General features: G+C 31.2%; 2 long non-coding RNA genes across 2 annotated transcripts; one reads left to right on the forward strand and one right to left on the reverse strand.

Moving 5' to 3' along the window:
* Nucleotides 1-4,974: 4,974 nt before the first annotated feature.
* Nucleotides 4,975-5,820, reverse strand: LOC133172471 (uncharacterized). The gene is made up of 3 exons (XR_009718942.1): nt 5,756-5,820; nt 5,413-5,541; nt 4,975-5,151 (listed from the first exon to the last, which is right to left on the reverse strand). It is a non-coding gene; the product is annotated as an uncharacterized LOC133172471 (long non-coding RNA).
* Nucleotides 5,821-6,131: 311 nt separating this feature from the next.
* Nucleotides 6,132-6,972, forward strand: LOC133172543 (uncharacterized). The gene is made up of 3 exons (XR_009718947.1): nt 6,132-6,191; nt 6,406-6,534; nt 6,796-6,972. It is a non-coding gene; the product is annotated as an uncharacterized LOC133172543 (long non-coding RNA).
* The last annotated feature ends 9,522 nt before the right edge of the window (nt 6,973-16,494 follow it).

The raw sequence follows: 16,494 nt of genomic DNA on the forward strand, positions 1-16,494 counted from the left end.
TCTTAATTTATGAAATAAAGACTTTGTATTTGGAAACATCTGTTTTGATGTACAAACATCACTTAACCCTTTTTGTTGGGAGAGCTTCAATGATGTAGCAAAGCACGTGTTAGTTAATAGAGAATTTTGAAATTGTCTAGTAATGACAACTCTAGAAATGAAGTTCAATGAATACACATTTTCATTAGTTTTACAATTTAAAGAAAATTAATGGGTTTTTTTTAAATAAGCTGATGACAATACCTGAACATTATATCAGATGTCTACTGATGAAAAATTATGCAATAATGAATGAATAACAGTGACTGTGTGATTTGAAATTTGGTCGCGAAGTTAACCATGACAGGGATGTCCAAAGGACCAATATCAAAAATATCCATTCTGCAAAAACAATTCTTGGTGCATGATGCATTACAAACGCAATGCGATATTTTGAGACATTTCTCTAAGCGTAAAGAGTTCAGCAGCTTGAACGTTAAATGAAAACTTGGAATACACTATTCAAGAGGGTCTTGGTATGTAATTAGAAAACCATTAGTCTCATGGAGTGATGGAAGGCAAAATAGCTCACAAAAATCTGAAAGCTGTTGTTATAATGTTCTTAATACATTTTCGTTCGTATGTCATTACTTTATTATTAATTGTTTTTATATTCGAGGTATATACTCACTTTAGACCACAAAAAAAGTTTAAAATAAACTCACAATTTATAATACAATGTACTAGTATTAACATTTCTAACTGTTACTCCTTTGAGGCAAAAACTCTGCTTTGTTAATTACGTAAATCATGATAATTAAACTTCCACAATTTCAATAGTTTAATATTCAATATTCAAGGATGACTCTCTTTGCATTACATGTATTTTGATTGTCTTTGCAATGAATTAGTATGAAAAATATTCCGTAACTCTAAAGTGAAATATGGAGATAATGAACAGTAATGAAGCTCAAAAGTCCATTAAAACAAACCAAATCGGGAGCAGAGTTAACACGGACCTCTAAAAAAATTAGAAGTGGGATCAGGTGCCATGGAGGAGTAAGCATCCCCTGCCGACCGGTCACACCCGCCGTGTGCTCCTTGTCATGAACGGGCAAACGGAAAAATTCTTAGACAATTCAATGTGTAAATTCTAGTCTAACAATAAGCATGAAAAAAGTCAGTCATCATTTGACTTAATGATAGATTGTGTTTGCTGACAAGGTCATGGTATCGACCATAGAAATTGCGAAATGATGACTTTAAACGAGACTGCTGATATTCTTGTTTCATCAGCTTGTTTGTCAATAGTTTGCCTCGTTTTAAAAATTGTTTGTAAGTAGAGCATGCTCTTGCATATCGAATCAACTGGGAGACATAAGTCCAATATGCAGGTGATAAGGGTATATTGCTACTTAAGTAAGGGAAGTTGACGATAGAAAAAGATGAAGTCATCACGTTCATATTAAAGTTTTGTGTTAGACTGTAGGTTAAATTCATCTACGTTACTTGTTATACATCACAAATTATTTATTTTCAGTATTGCATGCTTAAAAACAAGTATATTCTTTAATGATTCATCGTCAAAGTAACTTCCAGGAACTATACTAATGACTAAGGCATCATGCATCTTTTACAAACGGAATCCTTATACATGAACCACAAATCGTAAAAGGAACAGTATAACGCTAATTACATACATTTTTCACTTGGCACTACATGATCAACCCATAAGTATATATGTTTAAGTATTGAATGTACTAATGTGGTTTATAGAAAAAAGTATAACACTGACATAAAAAATACCTTTTGTTGAGCTTAACTAGAATTTTATATTATCATGTCTCCGATGTCCGATTCAAGGACAAAATTTAACATAATTTATTATATTAATTCTGATGTAGTTTGAATTGAATGAAAATAATAAAACAAGATGTTCATGGCTAAGATAAGAAATGACCTTTTGTTTGTGTTTATTAATGTCAACTTTACTTATCAAACTTAATCAATTATGATATTCAATAATTTTTTTCCTCTTTCCTTGGGTTTAGGGTTTATTATTTTAAACTATTTTTTTGTGTGTACTTTCTGTATGAAAAATGTATTTGAAGGCAATGCCAGTTTATTTGCATTTTAATTGAAAATGTATTGTTAAAACCGATTATTCTTATTTGATTTATTCTACAGTTTATATAACAAATGATTTGAACCCCTCCCAAAAATAATACATTGTTTGCACTACAAAGCTCATTTCTAAAATTTATTTAAGTTTTTTTTTTAGGATTTTGGTATTTGTTTTCTTTGTAAAATGGTAAAAAATGACTTTGTTTACATAGTGAATATTAGCTTCAAGCAGTCTCTATGCATGAATCACTTTAAAGTATTTTTTGGAACTGAAATATCATGTTGTGTGCATTGAGTGATTAGAAAGAAAATTACAACTTGAATTTCTGAGATAAACCCATGTGGTTAGTGATACAGAAAGCTTCTTAAAGCTACTTTAATATGATGTGGGATGAGGGGTATAAATCAAAATAAAAATTACAGTTTCTAATTAAATGAATGAATATTGCTCTACATCTAGCAACAAAAAAGCATTTCAATCAATCCCAAAATATACGCTTAAATCTGAATAATTATACACTGACATTGAGTCGAATCATAATTTTTTTAAATGTTTTATTTTGAACCTTTCGAAAAGAAGAAACTCAATGTAAAGGGTGATTGTACATCTTTCAAAAACATGTATATAATTCTTTTATTATATAAAGTAAGGGAAAGGTATAAAATTCGAATTTACAGTTAGCGAAAACTGAGCTCCATTCAACTTAAATATTTAGTCACACCTACACATAGTTTGTTTCCTAAAAATAAATCATTTATGAATTTAAATCGTATTTGTGGATTCTCAAAATCTCTAGAGAACTTAAAAATCTGAAACCACAACATCTTTTCTAAATCAAAACGTTTGAATTTTCATATCTTTAAGCAACCATTCCTATTTATTAATTAAAGGCCAGCATGAAATCATGGATAACGACTTCTTTAATAAAAAATGAAACTCGGAAAGAAGATGGGCGTGTTTGGCGTGTGATCTGCAGGAATAAGGCGTACGAAACATTTATAGTTTAAATGTCTACGATTTGGTCGGCTGACCACAGCTGGACATACTTTAAAAGTCACGCACATGGGAAAATGTTACATTTAGTTTGAAATACTTTGTCAAATATAATATATCAGTCCGCTTATCTTAATAATTACTACATGTAAAACTTAGTAACGCTTGACATAAATAATAAACACGTATGGGGTATAATTAAATGCAATTACAAGTACATGTAAATATTAAAGTATCAGTAGGTTGGAAGAATTGCTTTCGCTTTCGGTGCAACAGAACCAGAATTTATCTATTTGAAAATAAATCAGTACATAAAACTAAACTGACAAAAGAATTGATTGTTTGCACCAAAAAAAAAAGGAGTAATAATAACGCTCAATGCGAGGATCGAACCAAAAATATTTCATTTCATTGCACTGGACGGGTAACGCATACTACTGAGCTATCAACGCTACATACACTTCATGGTTTTTAAAGCGACAATGAAGCACCGCATTTACACATTGGAATTTTTTTGAAAAAAAGTTCATTTTTAATTGTCTCTGGGTCTTCTCTCCATTTCTTACAAATGTTTGTTTGTTTCTTTAAATTAAAATGCACACAAATAACGTTTCAAAATCATGGAGAGATGACCCAGAGATAGTAAATTTTTAGAAAAACGTGTTTAAAAATGTAACATTTTGTACCAAATGACTCGTCTAGCCAATTTTCAAGTTCTTTTTTAGCAAAACAAAAAACGATATCGGAAAAATATGTCCCTTTCCTATTTCACAGTAACCCGATTCATCAAAAGAATGCTAAAATTTTATGTGACAGATCAATGAAATTTTCACTTTTCAAGTGCGCCCAGATTCCTGCCGAATGCCAATCAAAAGCGCCCTCGTTCTTTCCATACCTTGTGATTAGTCATTTGCTAAATAACTTCTTTAAAAATCGTTCTTATTCTACTCAAATGCTGGAATTTCTATTTCAATTTATTTTCTGCTGAGGCTAAACATCCTATGGCAAATTACAATTTGTACAATTATATATACATAGGAAATGTATACATACATCTTTAAGTGATAAAAAGAAACCAAACTAAATAGTGTATGATAGAAATTATACAACAATATTAGTACCAATATTATTACAGTTATAGTTAATACAATATGCGTGTTAAGTATACATAGTAGACAGTTCTATTGTCGACAGTTTCTTATTTCATAGGCTTAATTTTAAGATATATTTTTTTAGATTATACAGTTCTTTGACATTATTAACACTGATGAGCTGTATGAATTTAAACCCAGGGGAGTTGCTCCAGTAATATTTCTTACTAAATTTCTGACGTCCTCATATGTAGGGCATATAAGTATGAAATGGTAAGGCCAGAGTTTTTTTATTTTCTGTTTAACGGGAATTTTTAAGAAAAAGTCGGGTCGAGGGGGCGAAATAAAATAAAAATAAAAAGTTCAAAATTTGTCGAGTCGAGACCATAAAAAAAATAAAACCCAAAATTGGTATGAATTTTTTTTTTTAATAAAATGTTGAAAAATGAAAGAAAACACCATAAAATTTTGTTCATCATTTATTTGCATTTCAAATATGGAAAAATAGATACAATGTACAACTAACTATATGCATGTGTCATCCAATTGTGGTTAATTACACTTCTAAATTCTAGTATGAAAGCAAAACAATAAAATCTCATAGTTTGAATTATTATACAGCAAAATAATATTGGATACACGGATAACAGAAAAATCCACACTGCTTAAAAATTTATAGATGTATTCTGGTGGTCATCTCCTACTGTATAAAATTTATAAAAGTAATGATAAGAAATGTTTTAAACTACATGTATTATGATTATGATTTAACAGAAGTCTTGAGAAAGAGATGGGGTTGATAGCTAACTTGACAATGTGTTCCTAGTATAGGGCTAACACATTCTTGAGGTTCAGAATGGAATTTGTCAGCAGAAATTATTTGATGAACAACAGCAAAGTCATCTTGGAAATCTTCTGAACTCTTCACAAATGGTTGGGTCTCCATCAAGAAATCAAACTGCACTAAATTTACATTGTTCCTTTAAGATACTTTATAAATAAAATCAAATACATGTAGTAAATCTTAGAAAGTAGAAGATAAAAAACAGTATTTACATGAGATTCTTTTCTTTTCTTTAAAATAAAGATACAGAACATTTTTTAAGAGAGTTTTTGATAATACAAATTTCTTTTATAATAAATATAATAATTTTGTTCTTTGTTCAATTTGCATTTAAAGTATTCAATTGGACAATTTGTCGACTTAATTCTTTCTATCTCTACCTTTCCACAGGATAATGTGTGCAACTCCAATTAGCTGTCACTTGTCAGTGTTATATTCTTTTCCAACTCTTGTAATTTTGTTGGAATCCTTGTCTCATTTAATTCAACCAAGCAGACATGGACTTGTATCTAAAATATTTTAATCTTCATTTTAAGTCCCTGATTTAGTTAAACACCATCCATCGTAAAATTATACTTTACCGCGAATTTTACCTCAATTTGTTATGTGATCAAATTAAATATACAATATAAACATCTTTACAAGAAGAAAGAAAACGTATCAAAAAATGTTAACCATCGAACAACTATAACAGAAAATTTATTAAGACATCTCAAAACTTACTTAACTTGGACATAAGTTCCACAGTTCAGTGTGCATCTGGTGTATTTAGGTTGTTGATGCCTTAACTCCGGTTTCAGGATCTTTTCTGTCTTAATCATCAATGGATTTAATATTACTATCCCGTCATTTTTATCTATAAATGTCTCGATATGACATTTTTGTTTGTTGATAGAACCCGCGAAATTGCGATAAACTAGTTTTTCAAACTGGTTACGATATCGTAATCAGCAAGACGCTCGTAATAGAGTTTGATTAACACAAGCTATGTCAAACGTTTACATGATTTATAAAAAATATGGTGTACAACAAACCCGATTTTATTTCAAACCATTAAAAAATGACACAGTCGGCAGGAATTTTAAAAATAAAAGTGAAGGCATCAACAACCTAAATACACCAGATGCACACTGAACTGTGGAACTTATGTCCAAGTTAAGTAAGTTTTGAGATGTCTTAATAAATTTTCTGTTATAGTTGTTCGATGGTTAACATTTTTTGATACGTTTTCTTTCTTCTTGTAAAGATGTTTATATTGTATATATAATTTGATCACATAACAAATTGAGGTAAAATTCGCGGTAAAGTATAATTTTACGATGGATGGTGTTTAACTAAATCAGGGACTTAAAATGAAGATTAAAATATTTTAGATACAAGTCCATGTCTGCTTGGTTGAATTAAATGAGACAAGGATTCCAACAAAATTACAAGAGTTGGAAAAGAATATAACACTGACAAGTGACAGCTAATTGGAGTTGCACACATTATCCTGTGGAAAGGTAGAGATAGAAAGAATTAAGTCGACAAATTGTCCAATTGAATACTTTAAATGCAAATTGAACAAAGAACAAAATTATTATATTTATTATAAAAGAAATTTGTATTATCAAAAACTCTCTTAAAAAATGTTCTGTATCTTTATTTTAAAGAAAAGAAAAGAATCTCATGTAAATACTGTTTTTTATCTTCTACTTTCTAAGATTTACTACATGTATTTGATTTTATTTATAAAGTATCTTAAAGGAACAATGTAAATTTAGTGCAGTTTGATTTCTTGATGGAGACCCAACCATTTGTGAAGAGTTCAGAAGATTTCCAAGATGACTTTGCTGTTGTTCATCAAATAATTTCTGCTGACAAATTCCATTCTGAACCTCAAGAATGTGTTAGCCCTATACTAGGAACACATTGTCAAGTTAGCTATCAACCCCATCTCTTTCTCAAGACTTCTGTTAAATCATAATCATAATACATGTAGTTTAAAACATTTCTTATCATTACTTTTATAAATTTTATACAGTAGGAGATGACCACCAGAATACATCTATAAATTTTTAAGCAGTGTGGATTTTTCTGTTATCCGTGTATCCAATATTATTTTGCTGTATAATAATTCAAACTATGAGATTTTATTGTTTTGCTTTCATACTAGAATTTAGAAGTGTAATTAACCACAATTGGATGACACATGCATATAGTTAGTTGTACATTGTATCTATTTTTCCATATTTGAAATGCAAATAAATGATGAACAAAATTTTATGGTGTTTTCTTTCATTTTTCAACATTTTATTAAAAAAAAAAATTCATACCAATTTTGGGTTTTATTTTTTTTATGGTCTCGACTCGACAAATTTTGAACTTTTTATTTTTATTTTATTTCGCCCCCTCGACCCGACTTTTTCTTAAAAATTCCCGTTAAACAGAAAATAAAAAAACTCTGGCCCAAAGGATCTACAGATAGGTATAAAGCAATTATACCTACATGTAGGTTTAATTCAATTGCATCTAGCAAGTATACCTGTCCTTAATTCTTGTATTTTATACCTATCTTCAATTCAGTTACACCTATCTTCAAATCAATTGTACCTTTCTCCAAATGAATTAAAGATATATATGATTGAGTAAAACATGGAGATAGATACAATTCATTTGAAGATATGTACAATTATTTGAAGATAGGTACAAATATTTGAATACATGTATATGTTAATTTACCGTTCCATAGTATATCTGATCTAAAATTAATTACTCTGTGTTGACGTTACAGGTAAATTGTACACAAAGCATATTAAGAAATACACATGTATACGAAATGAGATTTTTGTATTATTGTTTATATAAGTGTTCATCACCTACATTTTTAAAAACAGGGCATTATTATGGAGGCTTATATCATTTTTGTTTAGAATTTTTTATGCATTTTCTCTCCAAATAGTTCAGCTTATTCTGTTGCAAACTGCCTCCTTTTTCATCTCCCCTAAAAGATTCAAAATCTGAACCTGTTGAACAATTAATCATCTTTTGATGGGATGGTAAAATTTAAGATTTAGGACAATGACGTGAATAAGTTTGAGAGATTTTTATAGGTTCTTTAACAGAGATCATTTAACTGCTTGACAAGATAAGGCGTAGAACCTATAGTTTTGGATGTATCTAGTCTAATTATTTATAATTTTAATTTTGAAGATCTTATCTCACTGTAAAGAGCTTTTGGCATGTATACGAAAACATTACTACAACGGTATAAAAATGCGCCATACATAGTTTATTGGCAAATCAGACAAAAGACGTGGTTCTAAAATAAATATTTATTTGTACAAGTGTAAGAGATTGGTCATGATCTTGACGCAAGGTCTTTTTCCCCCAAGACTCAAGGTCATATATAATATCCAGGACTATAGCTGAGAAGAAAGCGCCCGTTTTTTTTTAAATATACAGTTCAACTTCGGTATCTCGAACAAGGATATCTCGAATACCATGAATATGTCAAAGTCATTTTGAAGTCCCAACTCCTTCGCAGCTATGTTAAGGCTTTCCGAAGCTTTTAAACGCGCTCAAAACATAATATGTCATTGCGAGGTCGGTTTTAGTTTTTAATTAATAAGTATTGAACTTAAGTACTTCCAATTTATATAGAGGGTTTCCTCGGCTATATATTAAGGTATGTCACTCGTCAGCCTTTTAGAAAATTTCAGTCAGAACCTCTTACTTAAAAACTATTTATTACAATTCAATCTTTATAACATATTTAAATTAAACAATGTAAAATGTTCAACATTCAATTAAAAAACTGCTCAAAAATTCACAAAGAAGCAAGATTTATAAGGGACTATTTCTTGTGGCGGAAGGATATTTAGCAGAAAATTCTGCAAATCTACACATTTTTTAAATTTAATATCTTGGAACTTAAGCCTCACATACTTTTACTCAGAGAATACTTTCCGTTATGATATGCCTGGAATATTAAATATAGGTCTCAATTTATATTTTTATAACAAAATTTACACCTTCGCTCAACAAACATTGCCAAGAAATGAAGATATATTAAGGAAGTCGAGATAAAATTTACACAGTTTTTTGCCTGAAAATCACATATTTTGACCAATATTTCAAAATTTACATCACTGACCCCAGCTTTTTCTTTCATTATTTTAAACTACTCGATACTTTTGACCGATCAGCAAATAAGTCGTAAAAAGTTTGATACAAGAAAATATTCTATTGCCTATTTAGATTTTTAATACCCCAAATATGAGACTTTTTAGTGCAAAAAGGTCACACAATAATTTACGCGCATTAATTTGCATGATTTGTTCAATGATAAATATTATTCAAACTATTTTACGTAAAATAAGATTATGTTTATTGCCATGGTTACATCTTATAAAATATGATAACGGTTAAAGTGATTAACCAAAGAGTTACAATTTAAGTGCAAAAAGGTCAACTTAATTGTACCGTAGCTCAGTTAGATGCACACTGACCTCCCATTTTCTCTGCGATTTTGAGTCATACTATATGAGTACTTATCCAAAATATACTTCTCAAAAAATCCTTGATATAACAAATTTCACGAGTGACATACCTTAAGTGTAACATGACTTTGTTGATCACGTGAAGGTCATTTATAATTTTTTGAATTGTTTCATATAAATCGCTTCGGCGCAGGTAATTAACACAATAATTATTAACATTTTGTTATATAAATAAACTCATCGTATTCTTGTGTATCCGAAATGTGCTTGGGAAAAGTCATAGTATTACTTAGATACAAAATATTTCCTGAGAAATTCAACTTACCTACAAATTTGAGGGTATCTTCCACACAATATCGCAATCTGTATTAAAACAAAGCCAACACATATTTTTCCCAAGCAAGATTCAGTTAGAGAACAACCTCTTACAGATTTCCACAAAAATTCTCAGATTAATCCTCATTAATCACCTGCGCTAGACTCTTTTATACACACAAAATAAATTCTACCCCCAACCACGGGTATAAAACAGAGTACATTTCAAAAGTATATTTTTCATAAGCATTTTGAAGATGCTGAATTTCAATCAAGGGTAGGTAAGCGGTGAATTTTTAAAATGTTCGGACATATACGACTTAAAAAACCTTTAACGACCCGTGAATTTTGCAATAGTTATCTAGCATTTTACATGCAGTTTGAAATAAAGTGTAAAGTTCATGACACTCTCCCCGTCATAACACCTCAAATTTGCAGTGACTTGACGTCATGTGAAGGCACAGAGTGCACTGTGATATTCTACGGGAAGCCTTAACCTACCTGCGTTATTCCCTAAGTATCTCGAATCCTCTGATATCTCGAAGTATTTTCTCGGTCTCTTCGAGATAACGAGGTTTGACTGTATCTAGTTTTTACAACCATTAAGATAATAGTATTATATCCTTATTATTATTAGATATGCTGGAGGCTAGTCATAAATATGAATTAATATGTTTTACGGTGTGACCGTTGGGGCGAGCGCAGTTGTACCATCCAATTACACTTGTAAACTTTGATCCGCCTCTTCAATCTTCCAAACCGCACGAGACACAGTCTAGACTGTGACGTCATATGACGTCGGAATTCACGGAGACAGCCGAGCGTCTGGTTGAACGAGACTACAGGCCTAGTGCAAATTTTAATGAAATACATTGTAGAGTAAATGCAATTATTTTTTTGTTAATTTTAAGCTCTCGGGAAACTGCAGGCCTTTTATATTTTATATTATTTTTATCGTCATTATCGCATGGAATCCTGGTAGTGAGGGAATTCTGGGAAGGTTTCACACTGAAATATGTCATTCCGAATTTTCTCTGTTCTTACACGTTAGTCTATTGAGCTCGCTTCACGAGCGGCGCTTCGCGCCGCTTGCTGCGCTCGCTATAAATATTGAACTATAAATACATGTACATGCAGGAACAACTTACACAAGTGTGAACCATCGTCTTGTGCTCTTGATCTTTTAGATATGACTTTGTCTTATCACAAGAACATACCTGTATTTCATCAACAATAAAATACTGTATACAAGTATATAGAAGGGTTGAAAGTTCAAAGACATACAATAGCTATGACTTAATGCACAACGATTTTCGAACATACGTTCTTAATATACATAAATAATATATATAAACAAATGTTTATTGATATATTATAAATTTATACCAGTATCATAAGAATTTATGCTATAAAGTTTTGAGCTTGATTACAGTTTGTTATCTTCATATTTCATGCTATCATCTATAAAATAGAAGTAAACATACAGACAGTAATGCACATGTATTATTTTCTCCTTTATGAATTTTGCTTGTCATTTTTCCTTCCAATGTTTCAAGTAGATTATATTTATGCACTGTGAAGAACTAAATTAACAAGAACAATTTATTTTTCTAAGGGCGTTTCTAAGGTAGACATCACGTAGTTCCATACTCATCTAAACAAATTCATTTCCTTTTACGCTTGCCTGAGTCAACGGCTCATACGTTATTTAATTGTTGAAAGTTAGCTAAGCGTCTTTCATAGATTAAAATATAATAAATGTACTTTTTTATATTACCAGGGACAGAGATCAACCAAAATATAGCACATCATTCATCAGTTAAAATTAAGTCAAATTTTCAAAAATGAAGTGGAGATAAAACTGAAAATGGTGATTTTAGTGACAAATTTGAAGGTGCGTTCAAAACCCTCATTCTCAAAAGCTTGGGATCAAATATGACACATTTTAAAACTTTTTATATATAGGAATACGTAAGAATGTTCCTAATTAAAAATAAAATCAAGACCGTAGACTAAATTAATTTGCAAGAAAACTCAAATGTTAAGATTCAATACAAGAGTATAAATTTTGCAAAACATTAAACTTTAGTTAATTAATCTTCCAAGATCCTTGTAGATAACCTTTTTTCAAATCCTGGCAAAGAGGGAGGGACACGTGTACAGTTTGGAACCAAAAGGGGAAATTTAGAACATAAAAATAACTCTTACAAAGAGGAACACTATTAACTATCAAATATTGATTTGCAAATCTGTCTATATAATTTTTTGCTATAAAAATGTTGAAATCATGACCCCAGTTGGCTTTGTGCCATTAAAAAAATATTTTTTTCTGTAACAGTTGAGAAATTCAGGTGAGTGTTGTAAACCACGAGTATCTTGTATCTTCATATACTGACCTTATTAATATTGTAATTATCTTACTAGACTTGGATGTAAATTTTCGTGCTACTTAAACTAAGGATGTTTACATAGAAATTAATTTTGATTGTTTTCCCAATTAAACCACAAAGTTGCAAAATAGGTTAGTGTTTGTTCCGCCCTTGCAAATCGAAAATTAAAAAAGTGCAATTAATCAACGGATGTAAATGCATACAGCCAATTAGTAAATAATTGGGTCAACAATATCTTGTTAAAAAAACTTAACATTTTTGTTTTCTCAACGAAATATTCTTCAATGTTCAGTATTTTTCCCATTGAATGACATTATATTTTATAAGTATGTCAGCATTGAATATTTTCGGGGTATGTTTTTGGGGATTTCGCACATGTATGTGAGAGTGTTCCCCTCTTAATGTTATGAAAATCACAGTGGAAAATGTAAACGATTTTTATTGAGAACTTCAAGCGAAAACAGAATCAAATACCGTGTCAGGTTCACAAGAGTTATCTTTCTTTTTGTTTTGGTCTGCACACGTTTGACATAGAACTGTAGCTATTTCGGATAGACATACCAGAGAGCTACAGGTCCACTTTTGTAAAAATTTTTGATTTACGGTAATACTTTTTGCTGCAACTTTCGGGTACCATTTCTAGTCTTATTTGCATTCCCCCGCTTTGAGCATATTATCTGTTAATCATTCCGCACTTCCTAAAGAAATGGGATATACTGTTGTTATCCAGGTTCGCCCCCCCGGTCTATCACAATCACACCTTCTTCTTTCTCAAACTCCATATTTTAAACACTAGCCAAATCATCTTCTATAGAAGATATGATTGGTGGTGTCCTGTAGATGTGCAATATGGCTTCGGAGTTTTCATTTTCATATACTTGGGGCGAATATGGGATTGGAAAGCATCGTTTTTCTAATCAACAACAGCAACAACAAATCTGTTTCCCAGAATCCTCTAACATTTTAGGCAGCGTAAACCATCTTGTGTAATATGATTGGCGATGTCTTGCAGATGTGCAAAAAGATTCTGAATTTTCATTTCATTTTAATTTACATTCTGGAGCCAGTTGAGCGCGATTGAAAAAGGCTGGTGGAACTCTTCTGGCATTTTACGCAGTAGCCAAATCATCTTTTGGAATATGACTGGTGGTGTCCTATAGATTTACCGAAGCCTGATGTGTACAGAACACCAACAATCATATTCCTAAAGATGATTGGGCCACTACGTAAAATATATAGGAAGTTCTGGTGATATAAACGATTTGACTACTGCGTTAAATGTAAATTAGGGGTTTGAGGAAGAAGATAGTGTGACAGACAGACCAGGATAACATAAATATTATATAAAGACACTTTCTTTGGAAACTGCTGGTAATTTTGTTTTCAGATAAATAACACTCTATTTATCAATCTCTCACCAGAGGGCGTATTACGCTTCGGTACAATACGTATTTATAAGTGGAGCGTAGCGGGAACGATAACTCTTGATAGAGATTGTGTATTTATGTCTTCTCAAACTGACCCTCGGACGAAAATTGACCTTGTCAGCAAACACAATCTTGCACATTTCAAGACACCATCAATAATACTCCTAAAGATGATATTGTCAAAAAAATGGAATTTTGTGAAAAGAGTTATGGGAACCAGCTGACTGTAGAAAAGTCGATTTTCGAACTGTAGTTGGCCAGTAGGATTAAAATCAAAATTTCGAAACTTTATTGCACATCTACAGAACACCACCTGTCATATTCAAAAGTTCTGGGAACCAAGTTTTTGTAGATAAATCTTTATCGATCTCCAACTGCAACCCATCCATTACCACCAATAATATTCCATGGATTATATTGCTAAACTAAAAAATTATGAGAGGTGTTCTGGGGACCCGCTGTTTGTAGTAAAAAAGAAGAAAATTCTGAAATGATATTATACATCTAAAGGAGACCATCAATCATATTCTAAATATAATGTGGCTAATGCGGAAAATTAAAGAGGAGTTATGGAAAACCGTTTTTTTTTTAAAAAGAAAAACATCCTTTTTCAACCCTCAATTGCTTCAAGGTTGAAAACGAACCCCCCAGACATTACTGCACATCTGCAGGATATCATATTTCAAAATATGATTTGGCTACTACGTTGAATTTAAAAGGGGTTTGAGGAAGAAGATATGGTAACAGAAGGACCAGGATAACATAAAAAAAAAATCTGTCGGTAGACGTTTCAGAAACGTTATAGACTTTTAGAACCCACTTGGGGTTAAAGTTGATAGTTAAAGAAGTAAAAAGAGTAGAAGTAAAATTTATTAATTAATGGATACATGCTTCCGGCGGGGAAATGCGCATAATGCCAGACATAATACCAGAAAATGCGACAAAAAGTGTCCTCTACCAAAGTCAGATTTTATTGTATATTACAATAAAAGATAAAAAAAAAAATCAAAATTTGGTAGAGGTTAAAAGTGTTGTCATAAATCGAAGGTTTTTTCCCCCTCCAACTTATATGTATAGATCTGTAGCTCTCTGGTATATCTATCCGAATATTTTCCCCAGAAAGCTAGTTATGTAGCTAAATAAAAAGCTATTCTTTTATCCAGCAAAAGTTTTTAAGTGTTTTAATGCTCTCTCTCTCTCTCTCTCTCTGGATAACTTAGTACATTTATCATTGCATATGACCCGTAACATTCATATGTGCGAATAAAAGTCAACATTACGGAAAGGAGACTTTTTAAAATTTTGCGTCGATACAGATTACATGTTATTCGTTGCTTATGATTTGCATATGTGCTACATGTAGCATTTCTCCTGTAATTTTCTAATTTGTATACATAACTGCCCCCTCCCCCATGAATTGTTTTTGACAGAGATTAGATTTTAATATTACTTTTCTTTTTGTTTGTTTACATTACTTTTTTTTTAAATAAACCCCGAACTTGCATTTCAAATGCAATTATTTGCCGTCTTAACCATTTGGAATACGGTATTTTTAATGTGACAGGGGTTGTAGAAATGAATTTTAATGAATTTCAATGTGCAGAACACACAAAAAAGAAACTTATTTTTACTTAAAAATGAAAATTGAACATTCTTCTACGTGAATTCACGTAAAAAGAACACTTGGATGAAATTCACATGAAATTTTTCATGCTAAGGACCTTTTATACACCAATGAAACATATTTTTAAGGCTCTGAGAAAATTATTTCATATAAAGATATAAATATGGAGATTGTCTATTTAATTTTTAACATAGGGTACCTGCCATTTATCCCCAGGAAAAATATTCAAAGACAATGAAGAGGTGGTGAACTCAAATCACTGTTGCTTACTTAAATGGCAAAAATGCATGCAAATAAAGCGTTCAATTTATTCAGCTAGGCCAAATGAAATGTTTAAAATGTTTGAATTGATTACAAATTGAATAATAAACTTTAGATTTCAATTTCCAAGGGCAGAACTGCAAAAAAATACCATGGAATTAAAACTTTAGTGTGCAGTGTATAGAGGATTCTTAACTTTCTATAAATTCACCTGAGGAACCTTTGGTTGTACACCACAGGGGTTTCCGTTTAATTCAGAAGTATCTTCCCCTTTACTTCTCATGCGTAAGCATATCCTTACTTACTCCTTCTATTATATGTGATGTCATCTGCTTCGTTTCTAGGTGTAGAAGTATCGATAATGAAGACCAGTCATTAAATAAAAAAGAGCAATAACTACGAGCTAAATTATTCATGCAAAATCTATAGTAAGTAATGTTATGTTTTCTTTAACTTTCAGGTACGTATTAAAAAAAAGGGAAAACTGCCCCCCCCCCCCCCTTGGTCTACGTGCCTGACTTTGAAAGATATACAATTTTTCTCATCTGCATTGACTACTGAAGAAAATCGGTGTTATATTCTTTGGTAAACCAAAGAAGTTAGTTGCAGATTAACACTTACCTTGAATCTTGCAGACATAATTACTCTGTGAATAAATATAATACAATTGACGTTCGATTGATCTATATAGGGATGAGGAATATGAGTTGGCTACAAGATATTTCATTATAAAAGGGGTGTGGGCTAGTTATTACTTACTGTAAGAAACACTTCGGCTTGAAATTCACAATGTAATGAAACCTACTCATCCTTTATTTCTGTGTTGTTATGAATTTTTCTCATTAATGGTTTCGTTGAGGTAACAGATAAAGAAGTAGGAAACAGCTAAAGACCTAAGCTTGAAATATATAAAAGATAAGTGTAGGATGCTGTGGTTTGTCAAGTTGATTTAAGTGCTTTAAAA

The sequence above is a fragment of the Saccostrea echinata genome, unplaced genomic scaffold (genome assembly GCF_033153115.1).
Source record: "Saccostrea echinata isolate AGI-Se365-2 ecotype Australia unplaced genomic scaffold, CSIRO_AGI_Sech_v1 ptg000054l, whole genome shotgun sequence".
NCBI classification, from domain to species: Eukaryota; Metazoa; Mollusca; class Bivalvia; order Ostreida; family Ostreidae; genus Saccostrea; species Saccostrea echinata.